The following is a 20,371-nucleotide window of genomic DNA, read 5'->3' on the forward strand; positions in this document are numbered from 1 at the left end:
CGTCTTGAGGTGTCTTTGCATCCGTTCGACCATTCCGTTTGCTGCGGGCTGATATGGAGTTGATCGGATGTGGTTGATTCCTAACTGTTTCTCCAAGGTTCGGAAGAAGTGAGATTCGAATTGTCGACCTTGATCACTTGTGAGTTGGGAAGGTGAACCTAATCTGGAGATCCAGCAACTTGTTGTCGACGAGTTGCTGTAGATAGGCTCCAATCGATGCTTTCGAAGTGTCTGAGAAAAGGCCTATACTTAGGGGTGCGAAGGCCCTTGGATGCGCGAGGAGTGTGGCATCTCCGTGGCTTTGTTTGCAAGCTTCAAAGGCGTCCAACAGGGAAGGTGTCCAGTGAATCGGTTGATTTCCTTTTATGCCAATGAGTGCTTCGTGCAGGGGTGCTTGATAGTAGGCTGCGTCTGGTAGGAAAAGACGGTAAAAGTTCATCATGCCCAGGAATCTTCGTAGACCATGTGCACTTGCTGGAGGTGGGTATTCCATCAGTGCTGTTATACGGTCTGGAAGTGGTGTGATGCCTTGAGCGGATACTTTGTAATCAAGGAACTCAAGGGAAGCGGCGAAAAAGATGCTTTTCTTGATGTTGATGATGATGCCATATTTTGCTAGTCTCTGGAAAATCAAGCGCAGATATTTCTTGTGTTCTGTTTTGTCTTTTGAGGCGACCAGGATGTCATCTAGGTACGGGAAACAGAAATCTAAGCCTTGTATGACTTCATCAATAAAGCGTTGAAATGTTTGTCCTGCATTTCGCAGTCCAAAACTCATGCAAAGGAAGTCGAATAATCCAAAAGGAGTAGTGATAGCTGTTTGAGGTACATCTGCTGGGTTGACAGGGATCTGGGTGTATGCTTTGACCAGATCTGCACAGCCTTTGAGGTTGACTGTAAAGTCGTGGGGGTGGCGAATGGGGTACTTGTCGGGTACGGTACGAGCGTTGAGTGCTCGGTAGTCGCTGCAGGGGCGCCATTCGTCGTCTTTTTGGGGTGCATTGTGAAGAGGTGAAGACCAAGCGCTTTCGGATCTCTTGATAGTCCCTTCGTTAAGCGTTGCCTCGAACTCAGCTTTAGCGATTCGGTCTAGCTTGGGTCGGAGGCGGCGAGGACGGGATGAGACTGGGGGCCCCTCTATTGTGCGGATGAAGTGTCGTGTTGCGTGAGGAATCTTGTCTGGTTTTGGGCTGCCTGGCGGGCGAGTCAGCGCTGGAAATTCTGATAGGATGCTGCAGTTTGTGGCCGAAATTTCTTTGACGCTAGGTTGATTGCTAGTTGCTTGACTTCCTTGGGCTAGGAGTGTAGCGACCCCGTCCACGAGCTTCATCTTGTGGCAATCCGGGAGTAGGTGGTATTCAGCTAAAAAGTCCGCGCCAATGATGGGCACGTCGACGTCGGCGATGATAAACCGCTAGGTGAAAGCACGGCGTAGGCCGAGGTCTAACTTCATGGGCAGGAACCCATAGGTTTTGATATTGGATTCGTTAGCTGCCTTTAGCTCATAGTTAGTTGATTGTAAATGGCCCGGTGATAGGCGTCTGGGAAAACAGCAAAGGTCAGAGCCTGTGTCGATTAAAAAGATGTTGTTGCTATCTTTGTCTTTGATGAAAAGGCGGTTGGGCCGTGTGTGGCAGCCAGCAGCCGCCACTATTGGCTGCCGTTGTCGTTTGTTGAGAATGCGCATGGTTGTTGACACTTGTGGGCCTCTTTCCCGAAGTTTTCATGGTAGAAGCAAAATCCTCTCTCGGATTTAAACGGTGTGGATGAGCTATAGCGTGAGCGAGATCTGGAGCGGGAACGGCTTCTGCTTCGGTCGATGTTTCTCTCCAGATTTTTGACCTCGACATCCAAGAGATCGAATTTGTGGTTGAGGGATGTTACCAATTCTTTAATGTCGGTTAGAGGGTCTGGTTTGCTAATTTTGTGAACTGTGGGAGGATTGGTTGGAGCTGTGGTGGAAGTGGCGTTGAAGTCAAAATAACGAAAACCAGTAAAATTACTGAAAATCTGTTGTTAATACAATCCTGCTCCTGTTGGCAACACCGCCATGCATGCCTACGTCATCTTTGATAGTCATGGTTGTTAATTGTTCGGTTCATGTACTCCACCAATGGAATCTTATATACCACGTCCGTTTTGACTTTAATAAAGTTCTCTGAGTTTTATGTCTCTTTTGTTCGATTCGTTCGCCCTCACCTAACAGAAACAACAGGTTATGGGCCCAGTACGCTCTTGTCAGAATCTGAATAGCCATCAACACACACCCACAAGTCGTCGTGGATGAGCGACATCCTCATAGCGAACTTCCAGTCTGAAAAATTTTCCCGGCCGGAAAGTTTTTCGAAAGTAAACTTTTCTGATTTTTCTTCACTCATTATTGATTTGAGTGATCGAACGAATAAAACACAAATCAAGGGAAAAAAATGATGAACACCGAGATGAGGCCTGTGCGTTTTAATTTAGGCCATCATTATCCGAGAGTCTTGTCACAGAGATGATTAAAGTCGCGGTCGCGTTTCGCGATGCACTGCTGGGCAACCATAACCTGTTGTTTCTGTTAGGTGAGGGCGAACGAATCGAACAAAAGAGACATGAAACTCAGAGATGACGTAGGCATGCATGGCGGTGTTGCCGACAGGAGCAGGATTATCTTAACAACAAAATCGTCCCTATCTGGCGTAGTAGGTTTTATTGAAACAAAAAAAAAAAAAAAAGGCTCAGAAACAAAAGAGACATGATCTGGTAACCAGAAGAAAAAGAGAGAAACTAAACTGAGAGGTTACATCATCTTATCAAAGACAGAGACAAAAAAAAACAGAGCGATCCAAGTGAGCAACTGGGGAAACTAAGAGATAAATATCACTTGCATACTGACACCCCCCCCCCCTCCCTCGCTCTGGGATATTTTGAACTACAAAAGAAATTTAAGAAAAACTAACAATTGAAGTAGTTACGGAATATTGGTCAAAAAAAAAGAGGGAACAACAATTTAAAATAAGGACTAAAGAGTAACACCAAAAAACTTACTCGCAGAACTTTGCTTAAAATTATAAAATTACATTGAGGATCAAAAGAGACGCAAGATGTCGCCTAAAAATTTAAGATTAATTTACAGTTGTTCTGTGTAATTTCTGCGAAAATGGGAAAAGTAAAAAACGAAAAAAAACTTTTAAAATAAAACTCTGAGAAAAATAGAAAAACAGTTGAGAAACAAACACAAAATTAATGCAACAAAAAATAATCAATCAGTCACAAGACCAGGCATTTGAGAAAATTGCAAAGTTTTGGGGCCGGTGAGAGATTTAGTAAAGAGGTCAGCGCAATTTTCATTACTAGGGACATAAACCGTGTCTATTTCTCTCTCACCTACCAATTCTCTAACAAAATAATATTTTACCACGAAATGCTTGCTCCGTTCTTTGACAGCGTCATTCTGTGCAATTGAATTAGCACCTTGATTGTCGCAGAAAATCTGAATAGGTTTACGTGGTAGTAAAAAACAATGATCTATTTCTGCCATAAATGTTTGGAGCCATGTCAATTCACAGGCACACTCATACAGTGCAATATATTCAGCATGGGTGCTGGAGCTCGCGACACATTTTTGCTTGCGGCATTTTAATCAAGGTGGGTTTTTCATACGTTTTCGGTTTGGGTTTGGGGGCTCCTCCTTTATGGGCTGAAGTTGATGGGAGGATAGGAAAACCTAGAGGTGGCTGCGAAAACGAAAATTTTTTGTTTTCTTTCCTAGGGCGTTTCTTAGCTGTTTCTGCCTCACTCTCTTCAGCATTCTTTTTTGTTTTGTGACCCGGACCTTATCCAAATTGCAATCTTCGAAGTTTGCTGGAAAACTTCGACCTTCGACCGTTACAAGGAATCGGCCGACGGAACGGTCCGAGGGGCACCGCGCCACCCCGATTCGCAAAAAAACGAAACGGCCGGAGGGACAAGGAGCTGATAGCCGGGACGCGACCGCACGTGGAAGCGCGACCGGAAAGACGCGCGCCAGGCCGAGGGACGGGCGAAAAACGGAAGCACCCCCGGGCCCGTAGAAACCCCCCTGGGGGTGGGAACGGGAAAACCCGCGGGGAGAACGGAGACCCGGCCGCGGGGGGTCCGCCGAACGAACATCAAGGGCGCGGGACGCAATGGGACGGCGTGGCGGGGACCGGTGTTCCGGGGGTCGCGGGGTAAATCGTATAACTTTATATAAGAGAAGATAGAGAGGATGTTCCTGTTTTTGAAAAAGGACTTACATGATATGATAAACATAATTAAGTTCAAAGCACGGAATTTGTTGATTGATAACGTTGATTGATACCGGTTGGATTCATTGATAACGTTGAAGAATTGTGCTGCCAAGTCAAGGTTGCTACACGCTATTCCAGAGCACCAGCACAGCCTTTGTAGTTGCTGGATCTCGAATATTCAAATAATTTAGAGACTGCAAAATATCTTCTTCTGTGTATGGCTCCATCCGCGGTATGTGTATATTCTCAGAGGCAAACACAAAAAAGTATCCCAAGACATCGCAAAATTGCTCCACGGTGAGATTTTCGTCTTTTAGCAATTTTATTACCCTTTTAACTCCAGCATTTTCTGTTTTATTAAAAATTGCGAGGCACGTTTTTGTATGGAAGATGTAATTTCCTGGAATTCCCTTGAATTTAACGTTATCTGGAACACTTCGTAAATCCAGACCATACCTCACCTCGAAAACTTCAATTTTTTGGCGAATTGCCAAAACCGGCAAAACCTTATTTACAACTGACTCAAGTTGTCTCTGAAAGAAAAAACAATATATCCAGTAAATATTTCCCGTAAAATTTGGATTTTGTCTTTTCAATGATTGCTCTTTTCATGGTTTGGAAATCAGCTTACCTCATTACATTTTCCTGAAGTTATTATGGGAATATTCGGACTTCTATATCACCTAGAAATTGAAAAAAATTGGTTTGGTTCGATGGACAAACCAAAACCCGAAATTTGTTGTGCGGTGTTATATGTTTTGTTACAAGTTAAAGAATTAAAAAAATCGTTAGAAAGTCAAAAAATGTAAAACGTGAAATATATGAACTGAGCGCCAGCCACGTCACATGTCTCGTTATTTCTTCTTATAGTATCGTTAGGTAACATTTTGGGTATAAGGTCATAGGTCAATCTCGTAACGTCATATCGCAACATCGTTCGATCTCACGTTTCTGTTATGTTTTTCTAGCGTTGCTGAATTATGTTGCATCGTTACGTTACGTTTGACACATCGTTTGTCGTTATCTAGGTACGTTGACAAATCGTGGACATGATCAGGATTGTCGATTGGATTACGTTCCACATTCATAGTAATAATAAAATTAAGATTCGTACTGGAAACATGGCACATAATATCTATTGAGCTATCGTACCTATTGTAGGAAAAAGTAACGTGTCTTGGACACAAATTGAATTTGAAATGCAAAAACTATATAAAAAACTACTATAATACTAAAAACTATATAAAACTCTATCAAAAACCTAATAAATAGCGAATTTTTGAAAAATCTGTCTAACAGATATGGGGTTGAAATGAAAATAAATCTATCAGAAAAGCAGTTAGGCATTCGTGGCCTCATAAGCCTGTGAACCTAATAATTATTTACATAAAAAAATTACCGTGAGTTTATAGTAATTTGTCTAAACAAACCAATTTTGAACTTTCAAAAGAGATTATTGACTAGTAAAATTTCTCTATTCTCTCTTTTACACAATTTATTAGTCTGTCGAAAAGTCAAAATACATAAAATATTACGACTTACAACTCCTGCAGAAAGTTTCCCATTTTCTATATGAGCTTGTTTGGTTTGAATCTTTTCTGCCTTCAATGCGTTGAATATCGCTTCTTCACGCAAAGCCTCATCCTTAATATTATTCATCCAGCTGGCCTGACCATGAGCTATTTGTTCGATTGTTTTATCTTCAACCTCATCATTGTTGGTTCTCTATATTGACAAAATTGAAGCACAATTATTGTAATTATTTTGGTTGAAAGAAACGCAGTTGCATTTTTTATTAAGAATAAGTTAATGTCCTGGTCACCTTAAGGGTTTTCAAAATTCAAACATGCAGCAAAATTTGAAATCACTTTGAATTGCATCAAGGACAGGTTTCATTGGATTATAAATCTCTCTACCTGCATTTTCATTTTAGGTTTAACTGGAGTTTAAGGCACTCAAGGTTAAATACAGCTGAAAGCTTGAAATAAGATTATATGCACCATGGGTCGGTTGGCAACTGCAGTAGCGAAAAATTAACTGAAATCACTACTCTTAAGATGCCACGCCCCTAGTGTCTTAAAACTTACAATGCATTTGACTCAAAAATCCTTTTATTGGCGGGCCATTTTTCCTCTCGAAATTGATGTGGAATTCCTAAAACGGATCACTTATCGGAAGGTCAGACTTTCAATAAATAATAAGCAGGATTTGTCGATCGATTCACGGGTTTGTCGATCGATTCTTGGGTTTGTCGATCGATTCACGGGTTTGTCGATCCATTCACGGGTTTGTCGATCCATTCACGGGTTTGTCGATCGACTCACCGGTTTGTCGATCGACTCACGGGTTTGTCGATCGACTCACGGGTTTGTCGATCGACTCACGGGTTTGTCGATCGACTCACGGGTTTGTCGATCGACTCACGGGTTTGTCGATCCATTCACGGGTTTGTAAATCCATGAGTCGGTCGACAAATCTTTTATTTACGTACAATATGGCAATGCCGCATCCCATTTCATATGTGTTGATGAAACGTATTCTCCCTCAATGAAGGCGAAATCACCGGCCGACAACCATCCTACATATTGACAGTAGTATCGCCGAGCCGCCCGAGCCCTCATCCCATTACATGTTTCGTCGGAAGTATTCCTACTGATTGAAGGCGAAATCAGCAGCTGAGAACCCTCCGAAGTTCCCACATCTTTCTATCCTATAAGCTCCGAGACCTCCTAATTTTGCGTAACTGGTAACGCTTAGCTCCAGCGTTCTACCGGGCCGATTTTCATGATTATTGCGGCTATCGACAGGTTATTGTCTTTTAATTAGCCCGCTTTATGTAGCTTTTGAAAATATGACCTACGTTTTTTAATATTACGTGATAAAGTTGCGAATTCTCCCATTTTAACAATGTATTTTTTATTTTTTGTCATAGTTCGTTTGAGGGTTCTACCAGGCCGATTTCCATTATTTTTGCGGTTATCGACGGGTGATAGTCCCTAAATGACCCTGCTGTAATCAGAATTTGAAAATAGGACCCAGGTTTTCTTATATTAGAGGAAACTTAAAAGCTTAAAAAGGGGGCAAAATTTGAAGTAAGCGGAAATGTTGAATCTTCGTCTGTTAGTAGGGGGAGTGAATTAAAGATATGCTCTTTTGCTACAGACTATCCAAAACCGACGATACGCTTTGTTCCGTTCCGTTTCGTTTAAGTCTTGGCGTGAAGTTTGAAATAAATGCACATTTTTTCATTCCATTCTTTTTGGTCCAATTCCTCTCGGCCAGAGGGAGATTGGATAAATGAGAGTCGCGTATGAAAATCTTTTCATTTTATTTTTTGTCGTTCTTTCGTCGACGCGCGCCTAAGAGAACGCGAAGCGTCCTCCGGGGGTTGGGCCGCGTAGCGGCCAGGGTCACAGCCCCCTAGTAAGCGTATGATATTAGAAGTCAATGATTCTTACTTGTCTTTCTCTTTCAAAAGCCGCTTCCCGCAAGATTTACGCGACGAAGTCGCGTAAATGTTTATTTATATCATTATTTTAAAACGAAAGTGTGCTTTTACATCGAAACTGGAGAATTCTTTCAAGTGCTACAAGAAAGCCAGAGATTAATTTGAAGCTGAGTGCACAATCTGCAAAACTGGTACCTATGTATCCGTGGCCAACAAACACATCGGTGACCTAAACTCTCACTTGGAGACCCAAAAACACAAACAAATATTAAACAACTAGAGCATATCGATTGCAGGCACCAAGTAGTAAGAATTATTTAAGTGGCATTAATATGGCACTTAGGGAGGGGGAGGGGCGTCTCAAATAGCCTTACCGTGCCTTACGAGGGGGGGGGGGGGTGTAGGACTGAGCCTTGCGTAAGCTTACCAGCGTACATTTATAGAAACTTTAAAAATCCATTTTTCGTCTGTTTGATAGTAAAATTCAAGATGAATTATAGAGGAAATCAGCACATCACCGATTGCTGACCGATCGGATCATTTTCCTGTCATTCCTTTTGATTCCCATATCTCCACTCTGTGGGATTATGAGTAGTGACTTCAACCTCATGTTGCAACTTCATACTTTTAACTATTCCAAAAACAAACAAAAATCTTCTATTTTTCTTCACGTATTTTTGTTTCTTAAAATAAGTGTATAATTAATATTTCCTATGAACTTTTACTTCAAAAATAGAGTTTCACAAATTAAAATTTTGGCTTTAAAATTGCATTGTTTTTCTAAAAGAAAACATAATACTTAGATCTGCGATAGTTGAAAAATGGGGGAGGGTGTCAGTCGAACCTTACGTAATTTTTAGAGGGGGTGGGGAAGTAAGGGATGCCTTAAAGCTGTGAATCAATCGACAAACCCGTGAACCGATCGACAAAAGCCGTGAATCGATCGACAAACCCGTGAATCGATCGACAACCCCGTGAATCGATCGACACTAGATGGAAAATCCCTATTTCGACATCCCAATCCAATTTGACAACTCTGTGGACCCCCTCTTGACCCGCGAATAATCGGCTGCGTCGTCTCTATTTGAAGGCGCTTTAGGTATACCGATGTGAACATCTGCTTTCTTGACGGGGTCCATTTCTCCAGACCCCCCACCTTTCGAAAATTAAAATTCAAGATTGTCAAAGTTTTGTACTAGTTTTGTTCCCAAATGTACCACAAAGAAAAAGTTTTGTACCCATCATGTAGAGTACGTAAACTTAAAAAGCAGGAGGGGGGGGGGCTGGAGAAATTGAGCCTCCCCCACGTTCTCCAATTCTACTGTTTTTCATCGGCGAAGTTGTAAAACCCTCAAAATGTATACTAAGAGTTTTGTACCGAAATGTACATACCGACGGTCCTATTACACTATTAAACTATTATACTAGTCTAGAGACCCGTACGTGCTTCGCACGTATGAAACATACAATCAGAGAAAACAGAATTCATCTCACAATAATCAATAATCAGTAGGACATGAATCGTTGCGATGTATTATACGACATTATAATGCGGCATTACTATTATAATGCATTATAATGGATTATAGGCATTATAAATCATTATTACCACGTGGGAATGAAATGTTGCAGAATGAATTGAAAAGCATGTTGGCAAAATTTATGACAAAAATAGTATAACATGTAGGTACATAACATAAAGGTAATACAAATTAAATGATTAGAGCGTGTATATTTTATTACATTATAGGTATATTATAATCATTTTTGTCATTCTTGGACATTTTGATAGTTTGAAATTTGATAGTTGATAGTTTGATAGTTGAAAATGTTGGCTTTATTTAGTTGAGGTGATTCGTAGAAATAGTTACTCCAAAAAATCATGTTAAAGCAGAGAAGTACGGCAATGACGTAAGGACGTTTTCATTGCCATACTGCAAGGAAAAATTTCCGTCCGCAATCCGAGCAATTCCAAAAGGAAAAAAACATATATATAAAAAAAGAATGATCACATAGGAACATTCACATACAAATCCATCCCTACCCAATATGTGAATGGTTTCGACATCATCTTGAGATACTATTCGGAAATCTTCAAATTTAGACGAATCAGCTTCATACAAAACAAATATCAAAAAACGAATTTAGAAAATTGGTGCCCTCCGGTCTGAAATCACTTTATAGACCATTGAAAAGCCCTATGCAAAATGTCAACTTTAAAATCGAATTTTTAGGGGTCCCGCCCGCATTGGCCCTAAACATTAACGTGAATATTCCTTGAGAATTTGCCAGAAATTGTTCAACAATGATTTTCTTGGCGGGGTGTGACAATATTATTTATTTTCTTTTTTAAAATAAGGAAGTTAAAGTTGGTTTGAGTTAAAAAGATTCCTGCTTGGCACGAAAGGCTAGGGTTGACAGAAAATCCTTCGGCGCGTGGGAAGTGCGGCGAGTCTGCAGAAAGGAAACCTCGATGTTCCCGACTGAGCACCAAACAGTTTGCGATGGAAATTTCATATGAATAATGTAAAAATAAAATGACAAAAAAAAAACATATGTGAGCAGTTGCGGAATTTCCCGTTTCCACACGATGTACACGAACAGAACTCTCCGACCGCTGAGAAAGATCCGGCAACACTCTAACAATCGGGACGGTAGCCGTAGAAACGCTCGTTCCGTATACAACAAAAGGGCGACCGAGCTCCGGTCGTTGTTTCAGAGTAGACCATCAGAGTAGCCGCGACGCCTACGCGGAGGGACTCGCGGCGCCCCCCCCCCCCCCCCCCCCCGCCAAAGCCGGCCAAAGGCCAGCTCCGCCGAACGCGCAACGAATGAAGGGACCGCACGGCAAAAACGCGGCCCCGATCGACCGACGAGGAGGGCGCAGAAACGAATTTCCCAGAAACGTTCGAAGGGCACCAGCGCCTCCCCGGATCGCCGGATCACGATACCCGACCTTACCGCTACCGCTCGGACGTCGGCACCGTAGGACCCGTCCGCCGACGGAACCACGAGCCCGGGGGACGAACGGGGAGGTACGAAGTGACCGTTACAAGGAATCGACCGACGAAACGGTCCGAGGGGTGTCAATGCGGGCGTCGCGCTAAGCGATCATTCGGGAGAGCGGCGTGCAAAATAAGGAAACTGGACGTTCAAAAAAACACAACTGGAGATGCGAGAAACGAAGGTGATATATTCTGAATATGGAAAACACAAATGTGGTGGATGGAAATGGATAAAAAGACTAGATGCCGTGACAGCATCCTTTCGAGATAAAACGTTTCAAAGAAAGATGGCCTAAAAAGTGAGGAGAACTCCACAATACTCGCGGCGTCATCCGGCTCACCGCCTCCCCCAATCACCGTTCAGCTTAGGTGTGACGTCATTGACCAATGGCTGGGCGTGAGACGGGACAGGCGGAGAGTCGTTGACATCCCCCACGTTTTGGGAGATTGCGACCGCGCAATCCAAATGGGAGAGGGGGGGGGGTGTTCTGATAAAATTGTGAAGTATTTATGTGTTGATAATAATTAAGTTACAAACCTAATGGGAAGTGGCTGGAACTAGGCCGGGGCCTTTACATGGTGTTTCAGCTTAAGATTGGGGGGGGGGGGGGGGGGTTTGGCCTTAAGGGCACTTTGTTTGATGTGAGAAAAAAATGCTAAAGACTAATGTGAGATGAAGATTCTTGATTACAATGAGGTAGGAGGCAAAAAGAGATAAGATAATACTGGTAATGACAATAATGATAATCAAATGATAATGATGTTAACGATAATGATAATAACAAGTGATACAATTTGTATTACACTAAAAAGAGTGTTTCCTTTGGAATGATGCCAAAGGTGGCAATGTGGGTTTCGGGTGTGGTTTTAAACGTGAGACATGGAGTATTTCTTGTGAGAGTTTGTTTCTCATTGGCATTTCAATTACATAGTTTACATCAGATAGTTTTTTTATCACTTTAAAAGGACCTTTGTATAGGGGATCCAATTTTGAGTGTTTGGGAGTTAATGTGACAAGAACTTTATCGTTGGGTTCAAAGTGGATGGGCTTTCTACCTTTGTCGTAGGTTTCTTTGTACTTATTTTGAGCTTTCTCAATGATTGCTGGAAGGGATTGCCTTACTTTGATTAAATTAGTTATGGAATCTAAAAGGTTTGAGTCATCCGTGTCCGTATACAACAAAAGGGCGACCGAGCTCCGGTCGTTGTTTCAGAGTAGACCATCAGAGTAGCCGCGACGCCTACGCGGAGGGACTCGCGGCGCCGCCCCCCCCCCCCCCCCCCCGCCAAAGCCGGCCAAAGGCCAGCTCCGCCGAACGCGCAACGAATGAAGGGACCGCACGGCAAAAACGCGGCCCCGATCGACCGACGAGGAGGGCGCAGAAACGAATTTCCCAGAAACGTTCGAAGGGCACCAGCGCCTCCCCGGATCGCCGGATCACGATACCCGACCTTACCGCTACCGCTCGGACGTCGGCACCGTAGGACCCGTCCGCCGACGGAACCACGAGCCCGGGGGACGAACGGGGAGGTACGAAGTGACCGTTACAAGGAATCGACCGACGAAACGGTCCGAGGGGCACCACGCCCACCCCGGGAGTTCGGGGTCGAAAATTCAGCGGGGACGGGACGCCGGCCGGCCGGGGGCACCCGCTGACCGAAACTCCAGGCCGCGGGCCGAACGTGACGGGAGCGGTGGCGGTTTTTTCCGAAAACGGTCGCGGGGCCCAAGCGCCCCTCCCGGGTCGCCGGATCCGAAATCCGACCTCATCGGACGTCGGCACAGTAGGACCCGTCGGCAGACGGAACCCCGAGCCCGGGGGAGGTACGAAGTGACCGTTACAAGGAATCGGCCGACGGAACGGTCCGAGGGGCACCGCGCCCCCCGATTCGCAAAAAAACGAAACGGCCGGAGGGACAAGGAGCCGATAGCCGGGACGCGACCGCACGTGGAAGCGCGACCGGAAAGACGCGCGCCAGGCCGAGGGACGGGCGAAAAACGGAAGCACCCCCGGGGCCCGTAGTAACCCCCCTGGGGGTGGGAACGGGAAAACCTGCGGGAAGAACGGAGACTCTCGGAGACGAAGAGATTATTGACTAGTAAAATTTCTCTATTCTCTCTTTTACACAATTTATTAGTCTGTCGAAAACTCAAAATACATAAAATATTACAACTTACAACTCCTGCAGAAAGTTTCCCATTTGCTATATGAGCTTGTTTGGTTTGAATCTTTTCTGCCTTCAATGCGTTGAATATCGCTTCTTCACGCAAAGCCTCATCCTTAATATTATTCATCCAGCTGGCCTGACCATGAGCTATTTGTTCGATTGTTTTATCTTCAACCTCATCATTGTTGGTTCTCTATATTGACAAAATTGAAGCACAATTGAGGACACCGCACGAAGAACAGCCTATAACTGGAAACCGCGTTTTGAGAAAAACGTATTTAAAGTTTTGTTTTTGATGTATTGCGCAGATTTTTCTATACACATACCCTGTTTTGGTGTTTTTGGGTGACCAAACCCTTCTATTGAAGGATGCCAGGTTGTTGCAATGCACAGAGAACGGAGACCCGGCCGCGGGGGGTCCGCCGAACGAACATCAAGGGCGCGGGACGCGCTGGGACGGCGTGGCCGGGACCGATGTTCTGGGAGTCGCGGGGTAAATCGTATAACTTTATATAAGAGATTATTGCAATATTTTTTACAACTTTATACCTATAAATTGATACATTATATCAATTTTTACGTTGAAAAATGCTACCTGGGAACTGTCTCCTTCGTCTTCTGCATCAAATGAGTCGAAAATGATGAAATTGTCACGGTTTTTTGTGCTTCTAAATTACGGAGGGATTCCTCTTAAGGCTGTGATGTCGGTGGGATTCGTAGGAAAGTTGGCGATCCTCTTCTTATTTAAAGTTCTTTTCATGGTCTCTCTCTCTGGTAGTAGAGGAAGGACAAGTGAGTCAACCTCACCTAATTTCTCCCTGATCAACAGGCTAGGTTTTGCTTCCGGATGAACTGCTGCTTCTTCCTTCAACTCGGCGTAAATCCTCTTTGCTACAACTTCATCTTGGTTAGGGGGATGATCGTGTTTTCCTACCTTAATCACTTGCAAAGGCTCATTGATGGTTACAGCTCTCAGCTCTGACGGAACACTCCGGTTTTTTGTTACACACCCAGTACGTTCGTGTTCGATTAGAATTTGAGGAATGTTTGTGATATAGATAACCTTCAAAGGATAGTATCTTCATGTTTCTATTGCTATTAATTAATTCTGCCATTTTGAAAGGAAGAAAAAAATGAAGAAATATGCACAACACTGATAAATTTAAGGATAGTATAAAACAAAGAAAAAGAAAACTGACACTGGGTAATTTTGTTGTATTTAAAGCGCAAATAAAATAACCTACTTAATATCACTCTATGAATTTTGGACTAAATGAAAAAAAAATGCTTGTAGTCATGGAAGCGAAGAGGCGTATGTCTACCTCAGTAATTTCTAGTCAAGTAAATTGTATCAATATACCATAGGATTAAACATCTCACGGGTGAAATTACTTGGGCTTAGTGTCTATGGGTAAAAAAACTTTGGGTGAAAATTCCCGTGGGCAATTGGATTTGGGTGAAAGGGCATGAAATCATCTGAGCCACTCATAACGCTAGCTCCATCGTAGCACTGGCTCAACATGTTTTCGGTTTCACGTTTTTCTTCTCCAATGTTTCTAAAGTTACATTCGTGAATGTTTCGGCGTCTAATTTTTCTGTAGACTCAATAGACAGTATTGATTCGTAAACGTGTTTGTCTTTCACGTAGCGCAGAGCAATGGCAACATTTTCACGCCGATTTTTATCCTTAGTACCGTCTTCCAATAATGTAAACAATGAGACGTCCGACGTGTTAACTTCATTTGCCACATCTTCTTGAATAGCCTCGGTCATAATTTGAATTATTTCGTTCTGAATTTCAGGTGATTTGTAGGTTGCATTTTTAGGGATGACACTAGAATTACAAATTAAAATAATAAACGAATTTTTAATCGAGTCAATTTTTGGTCATTAGAACAGTTTCACAGTCTTAGGTGGCTGAATTATGACTAATCCAAAAGAAGGAAAAAAAAATTGATAAACGAAAGAACAAAAGAAAAAAAAAATTAAAACTAACAAATAAAAATAAAGGAAAAAACCTGATGCTTCGATTCCTGATTGAACCGTTATTAGAGTAGCAATGGCTTTTACTAGCTGGGGTTTATAAGCCCTCCAATCTCTTTCAGGAAATTGCAGTAGAGTTAAAATAACCCGTAAGTACAATTCATTTCAGGAAAATACTGTAGAGTTAAAATTTATCAAATTCTGAGGAAATCTGTAGACTGTTTAATTGAAGAAGGCTGAGAGGGCAGGAAAGGACTTAACCAATCAAAGAAGCAAATACACAATGAATCAATCCCAAGCTTTAAACCGAAAATTTTGAACGTTTACAAGTGCAAATTAAAATGACTAGTTTCAACATCAGCTTCAAATGACTTGAAAATGGTGAAAGCTTGTTTACCCATACTTTTGATTAATGAAGCGTTTTTTCTTGCATCTGATTCTTTTGTTAAACCAGCCGCACGAAGAAAAAGTTTAAACTTTGCGTACCAATTTTTTCATTTGGCACATAGGTCTCCGGAGAATGACATAGTTGAAGAAGACATGTCGAGGTTTTGGCTCGAGGAGGCCAATTAAGAAATCGCAAAATGATTAATAAATCGCGAAATGATTACTTGCCGCCCCGATAGAACGCGGTACGCGGCAGGTCGGGGTTAGTTTAAAGGAAGGCTGGAGGCTAGAGTACTACTCCAGCACGCTTTTCGAATGAGGCTCATTTTGCAAAATACGTTGGAATGAAAAAAGAATTGCCTGATGAAGTTTACTTCCGCGAAAACATTTTTAAATCCTCGTCGCCGATTGCTATGACGGAAAAAACGAGCTAAAACGACACCATGACGTTACATATTCAGCCAGTATATTTAGGAATGGAACAGAGATGCCTCCACGGCTTGACCCTGGCGGATGGACACCATTACATACTGGCCATTACATACTGCCAACCCGGACACACATTTGGAATCAAATTAAAACAAGATAATCGGAGAATCATCAAAAACAAACAGAAAATTAGCTCAAGTTAGGTCTCTGCTCCTTATAATTTGGATAGGTGCTAGAAACTAATGATACGTCCAATGATTGGTCACATAATGTTGCTGGGTGTGAGTTTGCTGGCGATTACGCTTATCCCCTATCTTAAAATTTCCTCACATCTGAAGAATAATTGAGGGGCTTGGAAGAACAAGGGGCACAAGTGCAGCCTTTGAATAAAATTTAGTTAATAATGATATCAACTATAGGTAACTAACCTTGAAATGTTTTCTGTGAAAAATGTATCACCAAAATCCAATTTTTAAGCATCAAAAATTGAGTTTGAACTTTATTGCTGTCATGTAACTTTTTTTTTTTCATGTAATTTTAAAACTTTCTTCTTGAATTAGCAAGTTTCCGATTAAATTGATCTTGAATTAGCAGTAACTGCGCTTATCTGCCTTGTCCTCAAAGCCCCTCAATTCTAATATGCTGAATAGTAAAGAGTCTCACTAACAATATTCATACGAAAAGTGTATGGGGATGACACCATCAGTTTCAGAACAACCTCTCCTGTATTGGCAAAGATGAAGAACATGTTTTGTACTTATGTGTAAATTTTTCAGTCATAATTTGTAAGTAATTAGGTAATATTTTTATGAACTAACAGTATTTCAGACAGGAAGGTTTGAAATGGTCTGACTTACTTAACTTAGGTCATCAAAATGAAACATATCCTCGGTGTTTATGGCTGTGTCCGGTGCTTTAAACCAGCGTGAGTCTGAAAAAAGGAATATGAATTTTTGTATTACTTCAAAAAATTTGACAAAGTCTCACAGCCGTGTTTAACAAGATTATTTAATCAAAATCTGATGAATAATCACATTTTTCTGTTAAATTTTTCTTAGTTGTCTGGAAACTGGAAAAGAAAAAAGATGCCTCTTGATAAGTAAGTACCGACGAAAGGTGGGCATTTTTCACTTTTAAAAAACTCGGCATTAGACACCACACTGAGACGTGAGGCTTTTTCTTTTTGACCCTCTCCCCCTCCTCTAATCTTCTCCCCTCCCTGCTATTTTCCAGAACTGCAGGAAAATTTCTTTCTGTCAAAGAACAAAAAATGATCGGTGACTGTACGGTGAGCCTAAAATTTACTCATCAAGTTTCTAAATGCTGTCACAAAGGTCACTAAAAATCAGTTTATGAAAGTCTTCAGGGAGATATGTATACATTTTATAAATATGCCAAGCTAATTTTACCCGAATTCAAATGCATATTATTTCTTTTGAACTTAAAGCTGTGGGCATTTGCAAGTTGTGATGCAAAATTCTTTCCAAACTTTCTGAGAGCAGAAGAACCTCTCTGATGATCCGAAATGGTAGTAGGAATTCCTGGGTTAAACTCTTTTGTAATAGCCGTTGTATATTGTAGTTTTTTTGTTGTTTGTTTTAAGCTGCCCATTCTAGGATGGAAATCAGAGGAATTTCATTACTTTCGACCTCTAAAAATTTGTCACGGCAATTAAAAAAAAAAAAAAAAAAAACGAAGAGCAGTTTTACCGCTACTTCACCTTTTCAAGAAGTAGGGCCTCTGTTACCATTCTTATGTTGCAAATCGGCAATTCGCTCTCCATAGCATTTTTTCAATATCAAGGAATAATTGGAAGGTGGTCTTCCATATTTTATTGTACTCATCCAATATTGACACCTCAAACGCTGTTTAAGATTCCTTTTCTATTAATTATTTTTAAACCACGGAGATAATTTGTAACTTTATTGCCTTAAGTAGATATCGAATTTCTTTTTAAATTGTGAATCTGAAGAATTTTGTAATTTTTTTAATGTTCTATAAAATTTTATATTTTTATTGTTTCTTGTATTAAATAAATGTTAACTATCTGCTCTACATGAAGTTTGATTCCGCATTTTTCGCATTTTTTAAAATAGTCTGCTCAAAGTAACACCCTTCTCTATTGCTAAAGCCTATCATTGAAAGTCTTTGAGAATTCTAATTTTTATTTGCTCACCTGAATCAAGTGTCAAATTATTATGATGCAAATTACGGCTTGAAAGTTCGATGTGATGTTCGGCAGGGCATGAGAATCATGAAACAAATACACAAATATGCTGCCCAAAAGAGGATTTTCCAACGGGGAAATCGCGATCTTTTGAAATCAAGTTTCGATTTTTTACGGGACATTCATGGAGCCCTAATAGTTGCTTACATCCAAGCGTTAAAATGAAATTCGATCTGTGATCGTTGCATTGGACCCTAAGCAAAGCTTGGACTGTTTTTCTTTCACCTTCAGTTAATTTCAGCGTTGCCATATAACGAAGATGTAAACAACTACTTACTTTTAATTACTTTTAATTTCAACGACTTGAGCGCGCACCGTGCTGTACGCGCAATGCATGAAGTATCCTGCGGTCTTGTGAGGCGCTACTATGGGCCGCGCTTGCACCGTGCTATACGTGCAATGCATGAAGTTTCGTGCGGTCTTGTAAGGCGCTACTATACGTGCGCTCACGCCGTGCGCGCCAGCCGCACCGTGTTTGATGCTATTATTCAAACTTGCGGTGTCAGCGGTTTTCAACCTAAAATTTTGAAGTTTTTGTACAGTCAAATGAAGCCAGAAATCGTTGTCCCTAATTGCAAAATGAAGTTCATTTGATCAATGAACCCTTTCGAAGCGTTGGATTCGATCGACATGAATCGGTCGAAAAATAAAAACGTCTGAACCGATCGACGCGAATACTGCAGTATGTGATATAACGTGCATAACTAGATTTATCATTTCTTTAGGAATTTCAATTATCTTTGTCTTAGTTATTAGCGCAGAATATGGTTGCTGTTAGGATTTTTGTATAATTCAAATTATTCAATATATTTTGGTTCTTTTCATAGGTGGTTTCCTTGACTTTTTTTAACACTACAGCTATCGTTTATTTCTTAGGGCCAAGATTTTTCCACGTAGGTCATTTGGACTGAGTAAAGCAGAAAGGAACCAACCCACATTTTGGAAAAAATTGAGTTATGAGTGGTTTTGAACTCAACCACTGCTCTACTATCTATCGCCAAAAATTCAACATTTTTGTTGGGGCAAATTTTGCAGAAATTGAACTTAAAGTTTATCTTTTACATTGAGTCTTATGCAGGAGCCAAACTTTAAACCTCTTTTTCTCGGTTCGATCCCGATGTGGCTTGGTTCCTTTCTGTTTAACTCCGTCCATTTATTGCGTCGATTTCCTTGCTCGGGATTGCTCCTCGCATTTCGCCAGGTAAAAAATTTTAAAAAACAAATGGCGGAATCGTCTGTGTTCTTGGCTTAGAAACGCGGAACTTCGAGCGTTTATATTAATGTTACCCATGACGTCACTGAGCTATCAATCCACATTGAAAAAAACGATCTGGAAGAAACCTCACGACATAATTGCCACAAATTCAAAAGATTAGCAAGATGTATAAGACGAAAGGCACAAAAGGCGTCTCATACCGGATAATCGTGCACGCTCACAAAACGCCTTCAGATTGCGTTGATGCAACTGTTCCTGTTGTTGAGGCATCGCTGATTTTCAGGCGTCAATAACCGACTGCAGGCCTGTAAAAAAAGTTCTTTATCTTTGACGATACGATGATGTTACACTTAGCGTTCTCCGACTTGATCGCACGTCCCCTACCTCATTCTCCGCTTCCATTCCCCTCAAAAGTGCAATATAAACAAAATTAGCGAGCATACATGACGTGAAACTCGCCGAAGTGTTGAATAAGGTGTTTGTGAAGTGTGCTGATTATTATTATTTTTGTTTTAAAAGAGACTCTAAGTACTTGATAATGAAAGCACTCGTGATTTAACGCTAAATTTTGGAATGCCAATTGTTTCATAGAGGGAAAAAAAAACATGATAAAGATTGACTGTAACCTTGAAAGCATCTGTTTTAACACCCTGCATGCTGTGACATCCTTCGGATGGACATATTGTACTTGTTCCATGCCTAGATCGACGAGTTTCAATGTTTCCGTCGGGTTCAGAGAGGTGATGTGAATAGTGTGTTAGTGTTACGATAACAATCATAATTCAATTCAGTATTGCGACGATTTTTAAAGTGGTACCTACCTAGTTGGTACTTTTGTTTACTTAAACGACTCGAATGAGGGTACGAATCTCCCCATTAAAGAGATTCCGGTACTTGCTTTGGTTTCTGAAATTCCTTTCCATTTCATATCTGTAAAAATTAAGCATCGAAAAACTAATTTTTCTGCCTCCTATTTCTCGGGGAAAGCAGCGCTCCCCAAGGTCGACGCAAATACACCGCTGCCCCACGAATTCCCAACTGTGTTATTACATCAGTTCAACGCTGATACTATTTCAGGAGGAGAAGCAGGATTCCATCAACGTAAAAAACTCCCTGCTTAAAGGGCGTACGAGTTCGATAATAATTAGTCGGTGCGGCATTTTTCGGTCCCCCAAAACGTAACAGGCGAGGTCTGTAGGATCCGAACTACTTTCACTCTCAAAAGTTGCCGGCTGAAACATCCTATCAATCCGA

At 41.5% G+C, this 20,371-nt stretch overlaps 1 protein-coding gene across 1 annotated transcript in view; it reads left to right on the forward strand.

The window, feature by feature from the left end:
* Positions 1 to 17,720, forward strand: part of LOC109036804 (uncharacterized) — a 39,823-nt gene extending 22,103 nt beyond the window's left edge. The window contains exon 3 of the mRNA XM_019051178.2: positions 16,733 to 17,720. The gene's annotated coding sequence lies outside the window, so the exon portion shown is untranslated. The remainder of the gene's footprint in view (positions 1 to 16,732) is intronic.
* Positions 17,721 to 20,371: the final 2,651 nt, after the last annotated feature.

Source organism: Bemisia tabaci, chromosome 6 (genome assembly GCF_918797505.1).
Source record: "Bemisia tabaci chromosome 6, PGI_BMITA_v3".
Lineage (NCBI taxonomy): Eukaryota > Metazoa > Arthropoda > Insecta > Hemiptera > Aleyrodidae > Bemisia > Bemisia tabaci.